This window comes from Caloenas nicobarica, chromosome 5 (assembly GCF_036013445.1).
Source record: "Caloenas nicobarica isolate bCalNic1 chromosome 5, bCalNic1.hap1, whole genome shotgun sequence".
NCBI lineage: Eukaryota > Metazoa > Chordata > Aves > Columbiformes > Columbidae > Caloenas > Caloenas nicobarica.
This window is the reverse complement of record NC_088249.1, coordinates 34,625,323-34,644,671: the sequence shown is the minus strand read 5'-3', so window position 1 is coordinate 34,644,671 and position 19,349 is coordinate 34,625,323.

Genomic DNA, 19,349 nt, shown 5'->3' with positions numbered 1-19,349 from the left:
TTTAATTCACAGGTAGCCATAATTCTCAGTGGTCAGCCCACTAAGCCCTTTACATACCAGTGAGTTTCTCTGATGGATTGTGTCATGGAAGCCAAAGGAGCTGCTGCTCATGTGAGCTCGTGTCTTGGAGCCTGGGATGTTGTGTTCAGGCTTTTCTTCATGTGGCAGTAAGTCAAGCTGAGGTTAGATTTGAAAGGCAGTCAGAGAACCTCAGAAGTGTTTTTATATTAAGTGAGGAGATTTGGGCCAGCAACCAGGAACCATCCACTTCAAAATGAAAAACCATGTCCAGAGTTTATCTCTTATTTCATACAAAAGTGTGTGGATGAATCTGTAATCTTTTGTCAGAATACTCCAACTTGATGGGTATTGTGAGATTTTGTCACTTGGAGCCATCTTTAAATTTTAAAGAATGCCTTTAAAACATGGATTCAACTTTGAACTATTGATTGCACCAGAAATACACCACAATGATTGAGATCAAAATCTGACCCATAATTTCAGCATGTCCTACACTTCCAAGTTTAAATTCTTATCACAGTGTGTAAACCTGGCTTTGGTGACTTCTGTGGAGCTAACACCAGTTTACACCCTTGTAGCTGATGCCAGAATTTGACATTAGTAGGCAAGAGATGACTGACTTGTTGAAACACTTTTAGTGGAATTTACCCGTTGTCATTTGGATGTGTTCAAGAAAGTGAGCTCTGTTAAAACTGGTAGCCAGGTCTTGGGAGCGCATGGATGTTTTATGTGCTTAATCCATGGTTCACTCTCTTGCCATGAATCCTGGAGTCACATTCTTTTCCTTACTTTCTTTCGAGTTCAGGATCCTTTTATATTTTGGTTGAATATTCATTGCAGAGTGTATTTAGAAGTCCAAAGTTTCTTAGTATTGCTTCGAGACTGTAAAAAAAGTAGTTGAAAAAAGTAATGGACATACAGTAAGGATTTGAGAGAACAAATGGTTTCATCTCTATGAATGTAAATGTGGTCTCGCTCCATTTTAGTCATTGGCTCAGACTTAGTTAATGTGTTCATGATACCCTCAGAATTTGAATAATTAATTCCTATTGCAGTACCATTCATTTAATCGGTGATATATGTAGAAGTAATCTGGACTCTTGCAGCTATTGTGCACAGGAGAGTTTTGCTTACTGCATAAAGCCTTAAGTGAAAAATGTCCAATCTTTTTATAAACTCTTTATTAACTTGAACGAACAGATTAATATTCAGTGGGAGGGATGGGACTGAAGTATTGATAAGAGTATGGCTTCTGAAGTGCCAATGTCAGAAGTAAAATCTGAAGAAATGTAGAGCTGGATCTTCAGCTTGTCTGAACTCAGTAATACCTCACATTTTATACTAGTTGAGATTATTTTGCTCCCTTCTTGCAGTCAGTATCCTCTTTCTTCATTGGACTCTATGATAGTGAGGGTCTCTTCCAACCAAAATGATTCTATGATTCCATGAATCGCAGTGGAAAGCTGAAGAGCAAAGTCAATGTGCTATCACATCGTATCATATTGTATCGTATTATATCACATCGTATCGTATCACATCATATTATATCGTATTATATCACATCGTATCATATCACATCACACAGTATTTCATGTCCATAAGCATAATGGTAAAGTACAAGAAAGAACAGTAGATCTGCTAGGATGATAACAATATGCAAATTTAGAAAAAGAATCAATCAGTGTGGTTTCAAGTATGGTTTGATTCTAGGGCAAACCACAAAGAAATGCAAAGTTGCTATAACAGAAGAAGTGAACTTTTCTCTACGTAAGACCTTCTGTCTAGAATGTCTATATTATAATGTTATCCCCTAGCACACAGAAAGGGATTTTTTTTAAAATTTAAAGTTACATAAATGGAAAAAGGAATCTTAATAACTTATGGTGAAATTGTAATTTAGGGGTAATAGGAGCGACAATGTACATTGGAATGATGCTACTGAAATGCATGGTATTAGAACAATTCACACCAGTTTATTGCATATGATTTAGTCACATAGAAGGAGAGCTTTAAAAGTATATAATATACCTTTTATAAAGGTATAAAGTATATGTATAGAAACATAGAAATATATGAAATATCAACTTCATGGCACAGCATTGAAGATACAGAGAGTTGAGTTGTTTATTATTATTATTTTACAATTTAGCAGAGATCTAAACAGTGTTTAAAATGCACAACATTGTTTTGGCTCATTTTTGGTGGAATTCATTTTGCCTGCCACCTGGAAGGCAGACTTTTTATTCCACGTTTGTGGCTTGGTCCTTCCTCTGTTAAGCGGAATCTTCGGAAGATCTCATTCATTTCAGGGTATGAATCCCCTCCTAGAGGTGCTCTGTGTTTCCTAAAGGAACAGCTAACTAGTTTAGTTCTAGTGGCTAAAGTCAGATGAGAGGGACCTCACCATGTACGACTTTTTGTGGCGTATCCTCTGTTGGTGTTCATTGTGCCGCAGGAAAGAAGCCGATGGTTTGTTCCCAGATGAGACCGATACCTGTTGGAGGAGTGTGGGTTTGAACGCAGGGCAGAACCCGTCCCCTCTGGGGTGGAATCCAGGACATCATTGTTCAGCAAATCTATGTCACGTCTGTGAAAGAGTCACTCTACACAAATTACGGTTAAAAATATGTTTCTGCGTATGTGCTTGACAAAGATGCTCTGCGTATTTGTGTTCTTTCTTTGCAGGCATGTTCCCTACGCAAAGCACTGCTGTAAGCTGCGTGCATACACAAATCGGATTGGATATTTTTTGTCTTTAAAGTTCTTGCATCAAATGCAGGCCTGTTTTCCTATCAAAAAACGTGTGGGAAATTGCGATGTCTGATTAATGGATAGCTAGCTTATTGAGCTGAGCCTTAACCCCTTAATAAGCAGAGATGTTTGTAGCTGAAGTTCTTCTGAATTACAAAGGGTGCACAGCACATTTGTTTACTATTAGACAGATTTTGGAGTGGGCAAAAGGTACTCCAGTTTGATGAGAAGAATATTCTTTAAAGGAATTAACTGTAGTGATAGGATTTTCTTACAGGAGTTGCATACAGTTTTGTACTACTGTAATACCAGAGAAAAAGTGAAGCTGTTCAATAATTTTTAAGCTTTTCTTTCCTAGAATGAAAAAGCATTTCTTTTTAAGAAATAGGATTTGCAGTATGAAGCAAAAAACTGCCTGATACTCTATTCCTGAAAGCATAAACATTTGCGGTACTTCAAAGTTTGAGTGAGTTTCCTTTGTCTGTGAAGGAATAAAGAGAAAAAACCCTAGTATTTGCTATCAAAAGGCTTTTTCATGTACTTCCTTTGTCAGCAGTGGATCAAAGGTAACCTTAGATATAGGCACCTAGTGTCTGCCTCAGTAAAGTATTTCCAGTCAGCGAATTGTTAGAGCATGTATTCAAATTCAAGTACATGGTAGAATTTCCTCGGTTTTCATTAGAATTCAGAGCATACTTGTGGACATGCGTTTTCAAATGTTTTACTCAGCAGAGGTGAGCATAAGTACATATGTTTTTACATTTATATACTGGGGCCTTTGATCCCATGAAGTGAACAAAAGCTGCTCATTTGCATCCCTTCGCAGCCTGTGTCCCAGTGTGTTTTTGTGTGTTGTAAACAAGCATCTGCGGAGCTTATATTGCTCTCAAGATAATCACAGATGAAGTAAAAAAGAGCCTTGAGTTTACGTTCACCTATCAAACAGAGCACCTCTTGTCTCCAGCATTTAATTTTTATTACACAATCAGGCAAGGCTTGATTATACACAAGACAGAACACAGACATTTTACCACAACATGAAACCACATTTGAACATGGCATATCACATACAAACCTTTACTCAGTTCCTTTCTTCTTTTAATTAGGCAGAAGCAATCAATTATTCATGGGTTCAATAGATCAGTCTTAATAATGTCATTACTTAATATTGCATAGTATCTTTTAAGCATCAGGGAAAAAGGCATTGAAAGATCTGTGCAATACATAGCTGGGTGTTGCTGGCAGTCATGTGGTAGAGAAAGTGAATAACACTTATATTAAAAAAGGACTGTGCTGTCATTACACAACTTGAAAGATATGTATTTAAAATAACCAGGAGTAGTGATGAATAAACAGCAATGTGTTCTGAGAAGGAAGATTATGTTTGTGCTAGGAAGTGATGTGCCTGAGAGTTTCTAAGATTGCTTAAATATAGTGTCTAGAAAGGACTGAAATATAAACTAAAAAGCCTGTTTTGTAATTTCCAAAGTCCTCCCCCTGTTACCACAACATATGTAGCTGTTTGCTTTTTTGTACTTTCATGAAAACTGATAGAGCATCATACACTAGAGGTTATCTGTGTGAACTTGGTCTAGATTAACAAGATAGGGCAAATGCTGAGCTTCACTCCTGAGTGAATAAAAAGTACGGACATTTAGTCATTCCTTTATTCTGCACTAGTATCTGCAGCAGTTGTACATAGCAGAGGTTGCACAACAAGCACATACAGAGTAACAGCAGACACTTTAGGAAGAACACAGACTGGAAGAGATTCTGTTTCATGTTGAGGAAGGAGACTGAATAACAGAATTGCCTGGTATAGTTATTTGCAGGCTTTTATTACAAACAATGCCTTGGGGGCAGGGAAGTAAGATGTCTTGCCAAGAGATTATTTTGAGCAAATAAAATGATCTGTGAAGTTTATGACTAAGAATCCTTGACACGCCCCAGTTGAAACTCCCATGCAGTCTGCCACTTAATGGAACTGCAAGCTGTATAGTGTACATACACGAGATGGAAAGTGCATAGGAAACATGGACACATTTCTTGCAATTTCAGATTATGTCTAGCCTTTTCTTTATCCCAGAGGTCATAACAACAATGACGTATCCTGCAAAGCCTTTCTCATTCCTGTAATTTTTAGATACATCATTAGCCCTGTTGAATTGCTTACATAAAGGAGGACTACTGCATGAATAAAATTCTTCAGGATCAGGTTTTTATGCTGCTTTATTAGAATTGCAGCCTGCTGTGACTCACACCTTCTAAATTCAAATCACATATAGCATAATACCTGTAGCAATTACAGTCATCTCCCAAATTGTGTCATATTATTACTGGGAGTGGGAGGAAATTTTGTGAAAGTTGTCTTCGCGGTTTGTTTGATAGCCTAGTGTTGCCTAGCTGCGCAGCACGTGGAGTAGAGTGAGCTGTTCTGGAGAGGGTCATCCAGGAGATAAACAAGAGTGATGTGTAGCACATACCTCCCTCTCTCCCCTGAAAAAATACAACTAATATTTCCTACTATCCATCTGCCTTTACATTCACTGAAACAAAACTCTATATCTGAAATAGGACAACCTGGCAATTCCCAGTAACGTTAGAGAAACCGAATCATTTGAACTCTAGTGAAGAAAACTTCTTATGGCTCTTTTGAGGCTAAAGGCTTGGTTTACAAAAAAGAACTAAAGCATAAGCACTGCTCCACAACAGCTCTGCCTAGTGACGCTTTCACTCAGTATTAGGGAAATCCTCTAGGAAACATGGGACATGTGGGCTTTAAATTCACAGCCCAGCATATTATTTTACAGTCTCCCTTTGTGAGCAAGCACCTCAGTCTAATGACCACATCAGTAGAGATAGTTGCTAGGACTTGAGAATATAGACATCCAAATTACTTTATCTTTGATTTGAGTGGAGTTAGTAGGGGTAGATTTTTTTTTGCCTAATTTTGTAAGGAAATGAGACATATGTGATCATGCTCTGTGTCTATTTGACTGTATCTGTGTAAGCAACCTCTCTCTTTCTCCACACCTGATAACTTTAAATGTGTTTTCAAAGACAGTCAAACACAAATTTGGCAGAGGAACAGAAATCCTAAGGAATTTCTAACAAGTCACATGAAAATGGCAGCTGGGTAAAGAAAGACAACCTAAATTACACAGATAACGGTGTCAGTCAGCGGCTTCTATGAACCTGTCAGCTGCCAGGTGGCCATTCAGCTGCTCCATCCATGATTTTTATTTGCACACACTCTTAACTGGCCCTGATGTTTACTTCTTTATTCCCAGACAACATGCAGATGAAGTTAGCAGGATACTGAGGACATAGAGTAGATAGATGAGGTTGTCAGTTTGAGAAGGAACTGGGGCTGTCGAATGGCATGTCAGAGCACAGAGATGTGAAACGAGAAGATATGCAACCTGGCACACAAGTACAAAGGAGCCCAAACTACTACTTGGTTTTGTAAAAATTCTGTGTTGTAGATGGTATTCTAGAATGAGAGCAGCAATGTGAGGGAAAAGAACAGAAAAATGGGATTGAGATGTCAGGTGATTATTTGTCTAATCCAGTCTTGTACAACAAACCAGGCTCAAGCATAACAGACTATCCCAAAGGGATAATTGCCCAATCTGTTTTTGTAAACCTTTTATTCAATAAAATTCCACAGCTTCCCTATGCAGTTTGCTTACATCTCTCTACTTGTAGAAGTACTTTCCCAATATGGCTTGCTTTATTGCAAATTGCTCTGATTTCTTCTTGTCCTTCCTTCAGCAGACATAGTTCAGTTACTGTCCCTTACAAGCAATCTTTCACACATGAAAGCCTGCTATCATATCTCCCTTCAGTCTCCTAGACTAAACAAACCCAATTTCTTCAATCTCTCTTCATAGGTCATATTTTCTGAACTTCTTCTCCTCCACTTTGGACTTTATCCAGCTTTTCTTTAGCTTTTTTAAAAGCACGGTAACCAAACCTCTTACGCAATGCAATGTTCCAGCCTTAATAAGACTTAGTGGAGAAATACAATACTGTCTTTTATATAGAATATTCATGGTGTCATATGCTGGTATGACAGTGGTTCACTTTTTCTTTAATTTTAGTTTTACAACAGTGTCATATCATTAATCCGTATTCTGCCTGTGGTTTAAAACAGACCTCAAGACCCGTAAATGATTTTTGTTGTCTTGCAAGTTATTTTCACGTTGTATTTGATTATCTGGTCTTCACTATGATTAATTTTACCATAGCTATTTTGCATACAAGACTGTTTATAGGGTAGAGCTATTTGTATGTGAACATGGTTTTAGCCAAATTTGCCAACGTAAGTGAAGACCAAGAATCTGATATACCTGCACAGAGCAAGCCAGGAAAGCTTATCTTCTGTTTGGAAATTATTATCACTGTTACAGCATTTATTACAGAAGTATTCAAGAATATTCTTTAAATATTTGTAGAGTGTTATATTGTTCAGTTGCAGGGGTGGAAATTAGAGGCATGAAGGTTTTGACAGTAACATTTTCAAAACAAGACAGTGCAGGTTTTGTGCTCCCGCAAAACAGGCTTGGATGTATCAGCCACATGCAAGTGATTTGCTTCCTAAGAATAAGCCTGATTTTCTGCAGTGTTGAAGGCATCCAAACTTGAAGGTCGTCTGGAAAATTTTGACCAAAGGAACCTATCTGAAAACATCAAGCCAGAGCAGAAACTGGAATGTAATTTGAGTGTCTGTATCTACAAGTACGCACTATCTTATGTCTTGGCAAAGGGTCTGAAGTAAAATATACAGCCTTGTGGCGATGCTTATTAGCTGAGGCACGGCTCTAACCGGCAGCGTCTCTATAGCGCAGCTGGTGCACGTCTGGCTGGCTCAGGCAGTGAGAGGAGTTAACACAAGACTATCGCCACTGTCTGTTTAGGCAAACACTGAATCTTTGTTTTCAGTCTTATCCTCAATGGGTAGATGGAGCACGGTACTGTCTCATGCTGACCGCCTAACATTTTTCACAAGTGATAAGTGTCAAGATTTGAGGATACCAACCGCAATTTTCTATTAGGAGCTTTTACCTACCTGAAGTTTCCCTGTGCAGAGTGGTGCTAAATGCACATATTAAGAGCTGATTCACCAATGCAGAGATACTCCCATAGATTGCTAACTATTGCATGCGTGTGTGCACGTCTCATATCCTTGCTCACATTCACAGGCATGTACAGATTCAAAAGACATTGCTCTTGATCCAAAGTGCCTATGTGTTTTTTGGACATTTTTAATTCTATCTTCCTGTTTTCTCTCTTGTCATTGAATTTACCTATTGAGAAACAAATGTAGGCACTGTGTGAATTCCAGTATACATATTTTCCCCTTACAGCCCTCCCTACAGAATCACAGAATCTTAAGGATTGGAAGGGACCTCAAAAGATCATCTAGTCCAATCCCCCTGCCGGAGCAGGAACACCCAGATGAGGTTACACAGGAAGGTGTCCAGGCGGGTTTTGAATGTCTCCAGAGAAGGAGACTCCACAACCTCCCTGGGCAGCCTGTTCCAGTGTTCCGTCACCCTCACTGAGAAGAAGTTTCTTCTCAAATTTAAGTGGAACCTCTTGTGTTCCAGCTTGAACCCATTACCCCTTGTCTTACTGTTAGTTGTCACCGAGAAGAGCCTGGCTCCATCCTCCTGACACCTACCCTTTATATATTTATAAACATTAATGAGGTCTCCCCTCAGTCTCCTCCAGGCTAGAGAGACCCAGCTCCCTCAGCCTTTCCTCATAAGGGAGATGCTCCACTCCCTTAATCATCTTCGTGGCCCTGCGCTGGACTCTCCCTACAAACACACTCCATATGCTAATAGCCCTAACAAACCCAAATGCTGGCTTTGTGACTATGAACAAATTTTTTGCCATGCTAAAGAGATAATATTATTTAACATACAGATTCAAGAAAACCAGAACTGCTAGAACATATTTCAGAACATGAACAATATTCACAAGCCAGGGATAAAGTACAGCCTCCAATTCGCTCGCAGAAACATATGCAAATAAAGTACGGATATATTGCATTTAATAAAGTGTATATCCTCAGGGAGAGAGAAAGAGTATTTCTGCTTTTAGATAAAAATAGACAAAAAAATTAAAATCAGGAAGGCATTTAGTTTCTGAGGTTAATAAATCTGTGTGTAGCTTTTTAGTTTGTCAGATGCTAGAAGATGCCCCTGTATTGCTGAATAAATCAGTTTGTGTTGCTTTGTGTTTGACAAGATGTTTATTTCTGAGCCAGTGATACTCATTACAACATAACCACTGTACGAACAAGTAGGAAGTCATGTTTAATCAGAGCTTTCAGGAGACAGAAACTGAAAAGTCAGTGGAATGTGTGATTGGCATGAAAAACTAGGCATTTTCTTTCATGCCTTCTTTTTTTCTCTGTTGGAAGATGTTGTTTGAGGTCAGGTAGCCCATGTAGGCTGAAGGGAAAAAACCCCACACACGTCCAAACCCCATTGCCCATAATATGTTGAGGAAAGGCATGGTTGTGGAGGAATTCTCTGAGCAGCTTGGGTCTCTGGATTTTGGAAGCAAGAAACTAAATATATGAAATTAAACTGGAAACAGGGATTTCTGCACACCTTTTTGCACTCCAACATGCATGACCATAAGGTTGTGAGAGAGGACTAGCTTTAACAAATTAGAATGTGATAGTTGTCAGATGTTGCTGTACTAGTTATGACCATGATTTTGGCACCTGACCCTGAATGAGCTAACTGCTATTGACTACATCATGATCTGCATGTTTTCCATGCATGGTAGGTAGTCAGTCAAAATACTCTTTTTCATCTGAAATGACATCCTTATTAAGAGGAACGTATCGCTAGCCACATCTTGCCCTGGTGGAAAGGAAACATGAGAAGTTTTCTTCATTCAAAAAAGATGTTCTGTGTTTTGAACTTCATACGTAAACAAGACACTGAGTATATTAATAAGTTAAAGAAGACCGTATAACTGAATATATACAACTGAAATATAGAAAGTATGTATATAAATGTTGGGGGGTTTTTAATTGGCATACAACTTGTAACCACAAAAGGGAAATTTTGACAGTATTTATAATGCATGCATTGATACATTTATGGAGGGAATGCTAACTCATGTATAGTAATTCATCTGCTTGTAGAGCCTGTTGGCTTATTACTTTCTCCCTGTAAACAATGCTTTAAGAACTCTAGCTTCTTGTTGTTTCATCATGCAAGGATGTTAGCGACACCAAGAGTATTTTCATTTATTTCCTTTTCATAGTAAAAGCATTTTTATTATTGCAAAACTCCTCTTTAATTACCATTGTTATTTCTACAGTGGGAAGCTCACTCTGTTTTGGAATGTTGGTTTTGTACTTAATTCCTTGTCTGCTCAGCTTGTGTAATTCTGCATAGCCAATTATTAAAATGTAAACTTGTCTAGCAGCAAAACCATCTCAGAGGTTTTCAGATAAATATGAGTAATTGTAGAGTCAGGTAGGCAGTGAAAAATTTGAAATTGAGTGGGAAAAAGGAACGGGAGAGGGGAGAAGAGAAGATTTATGGGAGCATTAGGTGGAAGTACAAAGGATGAACAGCCTACCCGGCTGGTCCCTGCCATTCCCTCGCTTTGCCTGCCGTGTGGCAAGCGGTTTCCCATACCTCAGATTGATCATCTTTGCAGTGACTACCATAGCATAAACAGTAAGATAGTCATGAAATACATATAGCATATCAAAGATATTATGCTGTTATGAATTCAAGGAGGTTGAAAAAATTATCTTTGTCAAATAATGCATCACTTTTACAGATTCCACCAGACTTCTATTTATCCATTTCTGTCAAAAGCCAGCAGAAAAAGAGAGAGAGTAATGAGTTGTACGAGTTCTTTACAAAACTAGTTTAAAAAACAATTTAAAAAACAATGCTGTCGGCATTGGAAGGGGTGAGGAGGCTTAAGCCGAACTGCACTAGAAAAGTTTAAACCTTATGTAGGTGTCTGGAGTGAGGTAGTGAGACATGACCAAGAACTGAAAGCTCAGGGAGGTTTCTGGGAGGTGGGAGAGTTGAAGATGACTTTCAGAGAGCAGGATTAGTTAGAAAAGGAGCAGGCCTTAAAAAAAATTTGTATGTAAGCTCTTTTGTACTTTGAAATGCTTTACCTCTCTTGCACAAAAACCTTGCAAAGGGAAATACTTTTGATTAAAGATTTGACAATAGTGATGAGCCTGCAGCTTTTTGCATGCTTTATATTTTTAAGGCAGAAATTAGTTGCTATACTCAGACCAGAATTTAACTGGGTCTTTTGCAGGCTTCTGATTCTGAATTCTCTGCTCAGCATTAACTGTACCCCCTCCTGGGGTATATCTTTAGGGGTTCAGAGAGTTACCAATGAGGACAGGAATAGCAGCTCTTACCAGCAACCTGGAATGTGATCCTGAACGACAATCTGAATCACACTTACAGGGTCTCTTTGTTATTATCTCCTCTTTTCTGAGTGCTCATATAGGATGTGATGCTAAGAAAATTACAGGGAATAATACTGGAGTGTTAATCTAGTAAGACCAGAAAGCTGATGTGTGTGGTTATAGTGACCTTTTTTGACCTGATGATCAAGTGACAGAATTCACTTTTTTCCTGTTATTTGTATTTTGCTTTGGGTTACGTTCTCTTTCCAGGTTTTCACTGAGAAAAGAATTTGTTCCTCAGAGCTTAGTCTTCAGCTGGAGATGGAACTCATTGAAATTCTAGAAAAGAGTTTGGCTAGATGTATCATGTGAAACTACAGTCAGACCAATTTATCTGAAAAACCTACCACAGAACAGTGAGTGATGTATAGTTGGGTCTGAAGTAAGACTGTGCACCCTAAACTCATAAAATGCTGTAATATTCTCATAAACATATGGATCATTAGGTAAAAAAGAATATCTGCAGCCATGTGGTATGGGATTACATAAGCTTATTATGTAAAGAAATGCACAAGGAAAATCTGGTAATTTTTCCTGAAGGATAATTTTGCGGTTAGTGTTAGAGCTATATTGTTGCTCTCTTCTAGTCTTTTCATGGCTACAGTCATAGGCTCTATTTAATTTATTGAAGCTATGAGCAAATACCCATGTTTTCTTAGGACTTGCAACCAAACTAAGTGCATTCCCAAGAGGTTTCAAATGTAAAATGTTCAGATAAATCTCTAATTATAAGAATGCTTAACAAAAAAAATACTGTAAAGGCCATTTTACTAAGGAAAAAATGAAGTAAACTCCTTTTGTGTACTGGGAATTCCTCACAATGATGAAACTTAGCACATGCAGTGGTGTTAGGAAAGGAAAACAAACAATATAATGTATTTAGAATGACTAGGCTTTTCATTTTGTTTATCATTTCAAAGTTTAGCTAATTGCCATAGAGAGAGAGAGTTAAAAAAACCCCAAACAAAAGCCGTAGTTTTGTTGTAAAATAATTTTGGGAAAAACAACTACTTTAAAGTTTCTTCCTTCCTGCGCGTGAGTACAAATAAATTCCTGGCTGTATAGGTAGCCTGGGAATGGTACAAGTACAGCATGTGCTTATAGGGTGTGAATGGTGGAAAAGCACTTTAAGAACTGTCTATAGACACTGTATTCATTTAATGAATACTGTCAGCTAGAGTGTTAAGTGCAGTCTGCTTACTGAAACAGTTGGAATATGCACTGCTGAGAATGTGACCTAAAAAAGTTGCCTTTAGACTTTTATATAACCTCATCTTGACCTGGCTGCATTTCAGCTGAAATTTTCAACAGTCAGTAACTCACACTCTTTCATGTGAGCAGCAGGGAAGACTTCAGACTGAGGGACAGCAAGTAGAGAAATTAATTGTCTAAAAAGGGAGGAGGAAAAGGTTGGACTGAGGAAAACATGAGAACAGAATCACTGTAAGACTTGGTGATGATGACAGTAAGATTATTCTTATTGTTTGGTTTTACCCTGGGCCCCATAAAACTTTAATCCAGTCATGTGGGGAAAGGAAAGTAGATTACTGTAGAAATTATTCATACAAAAGAACATGCACTAGAACATGCTTTCCTAGCAGAAGAGTTTGAAATCAGCACTCAGGATGTGCAGAATGGGAACAAATATTTGATTTTGAAAAGACCTCAGAAAGAAATACAGAATAATCCTCTTGAGATGGGAGGAGTATCACTGACAGTATGAGTGTGTCATATCATATGAAGAGTAGAGTGGTTACTTGTGTGTTGCAATGACCAGAATTACGAACAGTTGCTATGTTGCTAGAGAACAATACTAGGTTTTTTTCCTCTGGTGGTGGTCTGTTCTTTTTCTTTCTTTCTGGTTTGAATCTTATACTATCTCTGATAATTTGTTTGAGGAGTAAATGTAGCTACAAAGAGCAAAACTCTTTGCAGTTGTATGAAATCCCTAACAGTTTTTTCTACAAAAAACCTCAACCAAACCAGCTTTTCATTTTGGCACAGGCTCAATCATTAATTGGGTTTTGTTGCTGTGAGTAAATTGAGCAAGATAGTATTATGCTTTTTGAGGCAAAGTTATTGTTCCAAATAAAAGTCCGTTTTGAAGTTCCATTTGAGTCAGAAATTGGTATCCATTCAAAGGAGATGGGAACACAGACAATGCGGAAAGATGGTAAAATTCTTTAACATGCTTGAAGTGTCTTACGCGCACAAGGGATTCGTTGAAGTGAAACCTCTAATTTTTTCACCTGTAGCTTTTGGTAGAAGAAAACTTCAAACATTGCTTGATCTTGGTTTTTGGTGGCATTTTGCTGTAGCATTGATGGTCTAATGTGGCTTACAGCTTTAATCCAATCACTTGCAAAAGCATGTAAAAACTGAAGGTCAGAATGTTTTTGGAGATGGGAATTTTGGCTCTGAAGTATTTCTAGGTAGGTTTGGCAAATATCACCTGTGGTCTAGAGTGCCACACTTCTGTGTTATTTGTATATCTTGGATGTAAATGATCAGGCTTGCATATTGTCCTCAAGGGCGGCCTTTGCCGTGTCTTTTACGATGTCATTGACCTTGCTTACCTAGAAATAAACTGACAAATACACACCGACACTCATAGTTATTTCAAATGTTATGACTTCTCACTCAATGTGGCAAAGACAAATAGTCTTTTAATTTTTTTTTCCAGCCATGTTACTTTTTGATAGCCTTGTGGTTAATGGTCAAAATGCCATCCTTCAGTTCAGTCATCATATTGCCATTGGAAAATCTACTTGCAGTAAAGGACTCTTCCTTACTGTGTCTTGCTCCAGAATTTTTTAATATGATAACACCAGGAAGTGCTCCTTGTGAGAATCTTCTGTATGTGAATTGACAAGATGTCTTAATCTCTTTCCTAGACTGGATTTTAGAGAAGGGGCCCATGTGGCACTCTGAACCAGCTGAGCATTGACACTTGAGGTGTCTGAAAATTACATGCAGCTTTTGTCATTGGCCAGCAAAGAAACTTGGCTTTTGTCCCTGTTAAAGCAAGTGAGATATTCTGATGTAGACTCAAAAGAAATATGACCTCAGCTAGGTATTTTCTGTTTAGATAGACAGGGAAGACTGATGCAGGATCTTACACTGGTCGAAATCAGGTTTAAAGGATTAGGATCACAACATGCCATACACAAAGTAAATATTTTCTTGATGAGATGCCAAAGATGTCATGGCTGAGATTTCCACAAAAAGGTACAATTTGGTCCCATGGCATTTTGTTCTGATATCGATGTACAGATTTTTATGGTGAAATTTCTAGGGCCATAAAGTTTCTGTATTTCAGAATTCTTCAGGATGTGTGTGTGTTCTCTCTCTCTCTCTCACACACACACACACACATACCCACACCCTCCAGAATAGTCAACACAGCATGTCACATCAGTCTGGCAGGACTGCGTTCATTAGATGTTCATTGTTGCTCCTAACCTCTACCCACCCCCTCTTCTTTAATTTTCATTGCGAACAAACAGCTCTAATAGTGAGGTTATTCCTGAATTAGTTGAGCTCTTTAGCATATTGTCTATGCCCTTGTTTACCTTGCAAGAATCACTGAACCTGAGCTGAGTCCCACAGGAATGTCAGAGAGCATAGTGGCCTGGGATGAGCAGTAAGCACAAAAAATCAGGACCACAAGCCTGGCATAGGGAGTGTCAATGGAGAAATGCTGCTTGCAGGTTGTTTGATCTGGCAAGAGATTCAGAGCTGCTGCCAAAAAACCAGCAGAGACCAACGTCTGCAAAAGAACAGAATGGCCTGCCTGAGGAAACTGCTGTGTTCGTCTGTCCTGTGATAGATACTGAGAGTGGTCTCGAAGTCCAGTCCAATTGGTTTTGAAGAGCAGAATAAAATAGCTCTTCAGGTTGCACTGTCCTATTGTGGCCTGGATAACGGGAGAAATAGTCTTCAGCACAACAGAGATCAGTGTAAAGCTCTTTTCTTAGGTGAACCCCCTCCTCTTCTGCCAGGCTCCTGGGCCTGGGGAGCATCCCTGAAAATTTAGATCCCAGGTACTTTTCACTGTGACACCTTGGTATGGAGTCAGGTTTATGTTTTAAGTTCCAATAGCAATTGCAGAAATATAGGTGCCTGTGTGACACTTTTATCCCATTTCTGTTCTGGGCTGCAGTATAAATTTATCCTTGGGCTGAATCATTGCCTGTGCTCAAAGTGTAGTTCTTTATTTCTCCCCACCTTTTTTATTTTTTTTTTCCTTTGCTGGGAACTGTGCAAAGGCCTACAGCACAGAGTCAGGACCTTGCATCTTCCCTCTCTAATGTCCTTGGATGCTTACCTTGAGAGTTATGATTTGTGACCTAATTTGAAGTTAGATTTTAATGTTTAAATTCACAACCAACCTCTTCCTCAAAATAGCCACTTGCAGTCATGAGTAAGAACCTCATATCAGCCTATTGGTTTTTATCTTTGGAAGTGAAAATACTAACTCCTAGCGTGGCAGATGGCAATTGTTAGTTATGCACTGAATTTTCTTTCACTCTTCTCCCTCCAAATGTCATAGACACCAAACTTGTTTCATTTTGTCCCAATGCGGATTTTTTTCTGAGAGGCTATTTGGATTTGACTGTGACCACAGCACTTTTGGCAGGCTTATAATAGACCTATAAACTCCCCAGTTGTGAGCAGCTGTTGGTTGAAAGCGTTAGTTTTAAGAATAGTTTTGAGGTATTCATAGAAAATTCTGAAAGTCATCTTACCCAGTGGATTTTCACACAGGGGTTTTTGCATCACTGTCACAGTTTCCCCCATGATTTCCCCATATAATCCATCTGAGTATGAATCTTATTAACATATCTTTGTTTATAGTTGCCTTCAAGGCAAAAATGTGGAAGGATTGCAATTCCAGAATGTCTTAAATCCCAACAACATGACCAAAGAAGTCTGGAGAGCAAGGGGGAAACTCAACACTGAGGAGAAAAGGAATGCTGCTAGCAAGATGGGGAAGCAGACTGGACTCTCCCAGAGCTTTTGCTGAACCCCACCAGTCTCATTCCTCTCCTCGGGGCTTCTCCAACATGTCTCCTTGCTGATATGCAAGTCTGGAGGGAAGCTAAGGCATATTTGAAGCATGGAGAGGAATTTATCTGGATTCAAGGCCACTCACAGCCACTGGAAATCTCTCACTGGCTTTGATCAGCTTTTAATCAGGAGCCTGCCCTGCTGTGGGCTCCTGAGTGAACCTCCACTTCCAAACAGAATAGATGGCTTTGTTTTAAGCCAGCACGTTGTAGTGAATCACTCATCCCTTTGTTACAGCCTGCACAGCAGAACTGTTTGTTCCAGAAACGAGCCTAAACCCTAAATGCCAGATCCAGATTCAGCCTTTCCTATAGTTTGGGAGTGCTCCTGTCCGGTGGCTGCCCCAAATCCTTCCCTTTTGTGATAACCATTATCTGTCCCCCTCTGTCTCTGGAAGAGCAGTATTATTGACCACCACTGCCATCATACGTATCACAGGGAAAGTTAACAAACTCAGAAGTCAGATTTTAAAAAGTCTTAATTTTGCCCAAGAAAATTAAATGTAAAAAAACACTTTACAGCTTCCTCCTCTGGTCAAAAAATCTAATTATGAACTTCTGTCTCAAATCGATTTAAATTCTGTGTGACTTTACCAGGCAGGACTTTGGGGCGTTTTCAGTTTGCAGGCTAGTTGTTTACTAAATCTTACAGTGTTTGCCTTTTCTTTGAGAACAAGCTAAAGCTGGGAGTGTGAGTGTGCTGGGAGGTTTAGTGCATCTGGCAGCTGCAAAATAATGATTCTCAGCCAATGTGTTTATGAAAGAACAAGGCAAAGAAAACATTACAAACTATATAGTAATAATCAGTGTGGCTCCAGTGTTGTGCTTTTCTAAGCAACTGCTATGGTATATGGAATATGTGAACAAACCTTAGATTGGTGTTAAACTTCCGCAAAAGGTTTGACAGAGCTCTGTCTCTTCCTGCACTCTTCTGACCTTACATGTAGCTGGCTCGATTAATGTCTTGCTCGTTAGCGATTTCTCTCCGTGAGATCAACATTTTTTATCATCAGCAACTGGCTCACATATTTCAGTGAAATCTGCTAATTTCACTTCTTGGCAAAATCACAGAAAATTTGCCTCAGAATTTGTGAAGAGCTGGAAGAGATAAAATTTTTGTGTGACAGAATCAGGGCACATTGTCCCTTTGAGCTGAGCCATTCAGTGGAGGAAATATAGCCTGGCCCATCTGCACCAACATGTCTCTTGTGCCAATTTTGTATGCAGGTACCAAAGTCAATGCAAAAGCTTTATTTCCAAACAAAACCAAAGAAAACTTTCTACAGACAGCATCTCATAAACCTCCACTGAGCCAGCGGCATCTTCCAGGCACTTCAGTTGGACTCTGAGGGGAACAAGGTCCTTCTGGCTTCAGGCATTTCTCTCTTCCCCATAGCTTCCCTGTCCTCGCTCATCAGTCAGACAGACTTCCCTGAGTTTTCACAAACTCACACATCCCTGGGAAGAGGGGCTGGGAGAAAGCAATCGCACATGATGGTCCATTGGTAATTTAGTCACTGAGGTGGTGTAGGGACAAGAAGTGATGCTATTGACAATAGCATGTGATAGAATTTATTTTTTAATTTGCTTTTCATTTATGCAATGTAGCCAGATGTAGCTAGGACAGATCCCTTGCAAATCATCAGTAAATTAGTGTCTACACCAAACACTGGCTGAAGGTTTAAATAATCCAGCACACTATTCTGGAATGTTGCTTACCATATTTTTCTTTCACAGCTTTCATGGTACCGTTCAGGTTAGATTACTCACTCAGGATATTTTTTCTGTTTCCCTATCTGCTTACTTTTAAATAAATGCTGAAGCTTTTAATGATCAGTCAGATGGCAGAACAAAAGTTCAAGTCCTGAAATGTCCATTCCTTCAAGCCTTTCTTTCTGTCTATTGTCACTTTAAGTGGACTGAGGAAGTCTATAGTTTTTTACTGCTGTTTCTCAGTAAGACTTTAAAAGCCTAAATGCATTCAGATGTATTGAGTGAAGCTCAGAAGAAATGTTGTCCTGACAATATTTTAGATGGAAGCTATTTTAAATTTGATTTCCTTTCTTGTTAAGGTTAAATGTGTATACATTGACATATATGAAATGGGATTGTCATATTCCTGCAGTCTCATCCAGAACTGACATGACCATATGCTTCAGCTGTAGCATTATGCACAAGTATTAGCTCTGTACATTGGTACAGAGAGGGTTATTTGGAAATTATAAAGTCATTGGAAAATCTCTGCAGGTATAAGAAGTAAAAGAAATCTATGAAAGATTCATTAATACTATTCCATTCTGATATATATAATTTAACTAACATTTTTTTATATCCTGGAGGCAAAAATGTTTTTCTTTTTGTGTCATATAAAAGGCCTTCCAGAATGGATTAATGCAAGTCTTCAGAACATATTCACAAATTCTTGCTCCCCAAAGAGCTAATTAACTTATTTCTGGATTACATTCTCTCTGTATGACAGCAACATTTGAACTACATCACATTGAAAATGCAAGAGTCGTAGAAATGACAGATGGAAATGGCTTACTAGATCTCTGAGTTCATCCAGTAGCATGGCACAAGGTCATCCTTCAACATGTCACCATAATGCTGAGATCATTCATTGTCTCCCTTTCAGGATACTACATTAAATATTAAAAAAATCAGACAATGAATTCCCTAAAGCTCAACAGATGTCCCTGAAGTTTGGTACTCCCTCGAGTAGGGACAAGCCTTTGGAAAACTAAGTAAACACAACAGAACTAAGCTTTCCTAAACCAGGAAGTCTTACCTGCTTCTGTTGTTGCTTCTAAACTTCCTAATTCTATAAAATGTGAAAATTCAAGACAATTTTTTAATTATATGTCTTGGACTGAAAATGCATAGGCATCACTTCACCTGTGACTACAGTGTGATTTAAAGCAAATGTTCTAAAAATAATTGAACTGTGTCTTCTGAAAATTGTTAATGACCTTCAATTCCAGATGAGTGATTCAGTCAGCAATGCTGGAGACCACAGGTATGAAACCAAA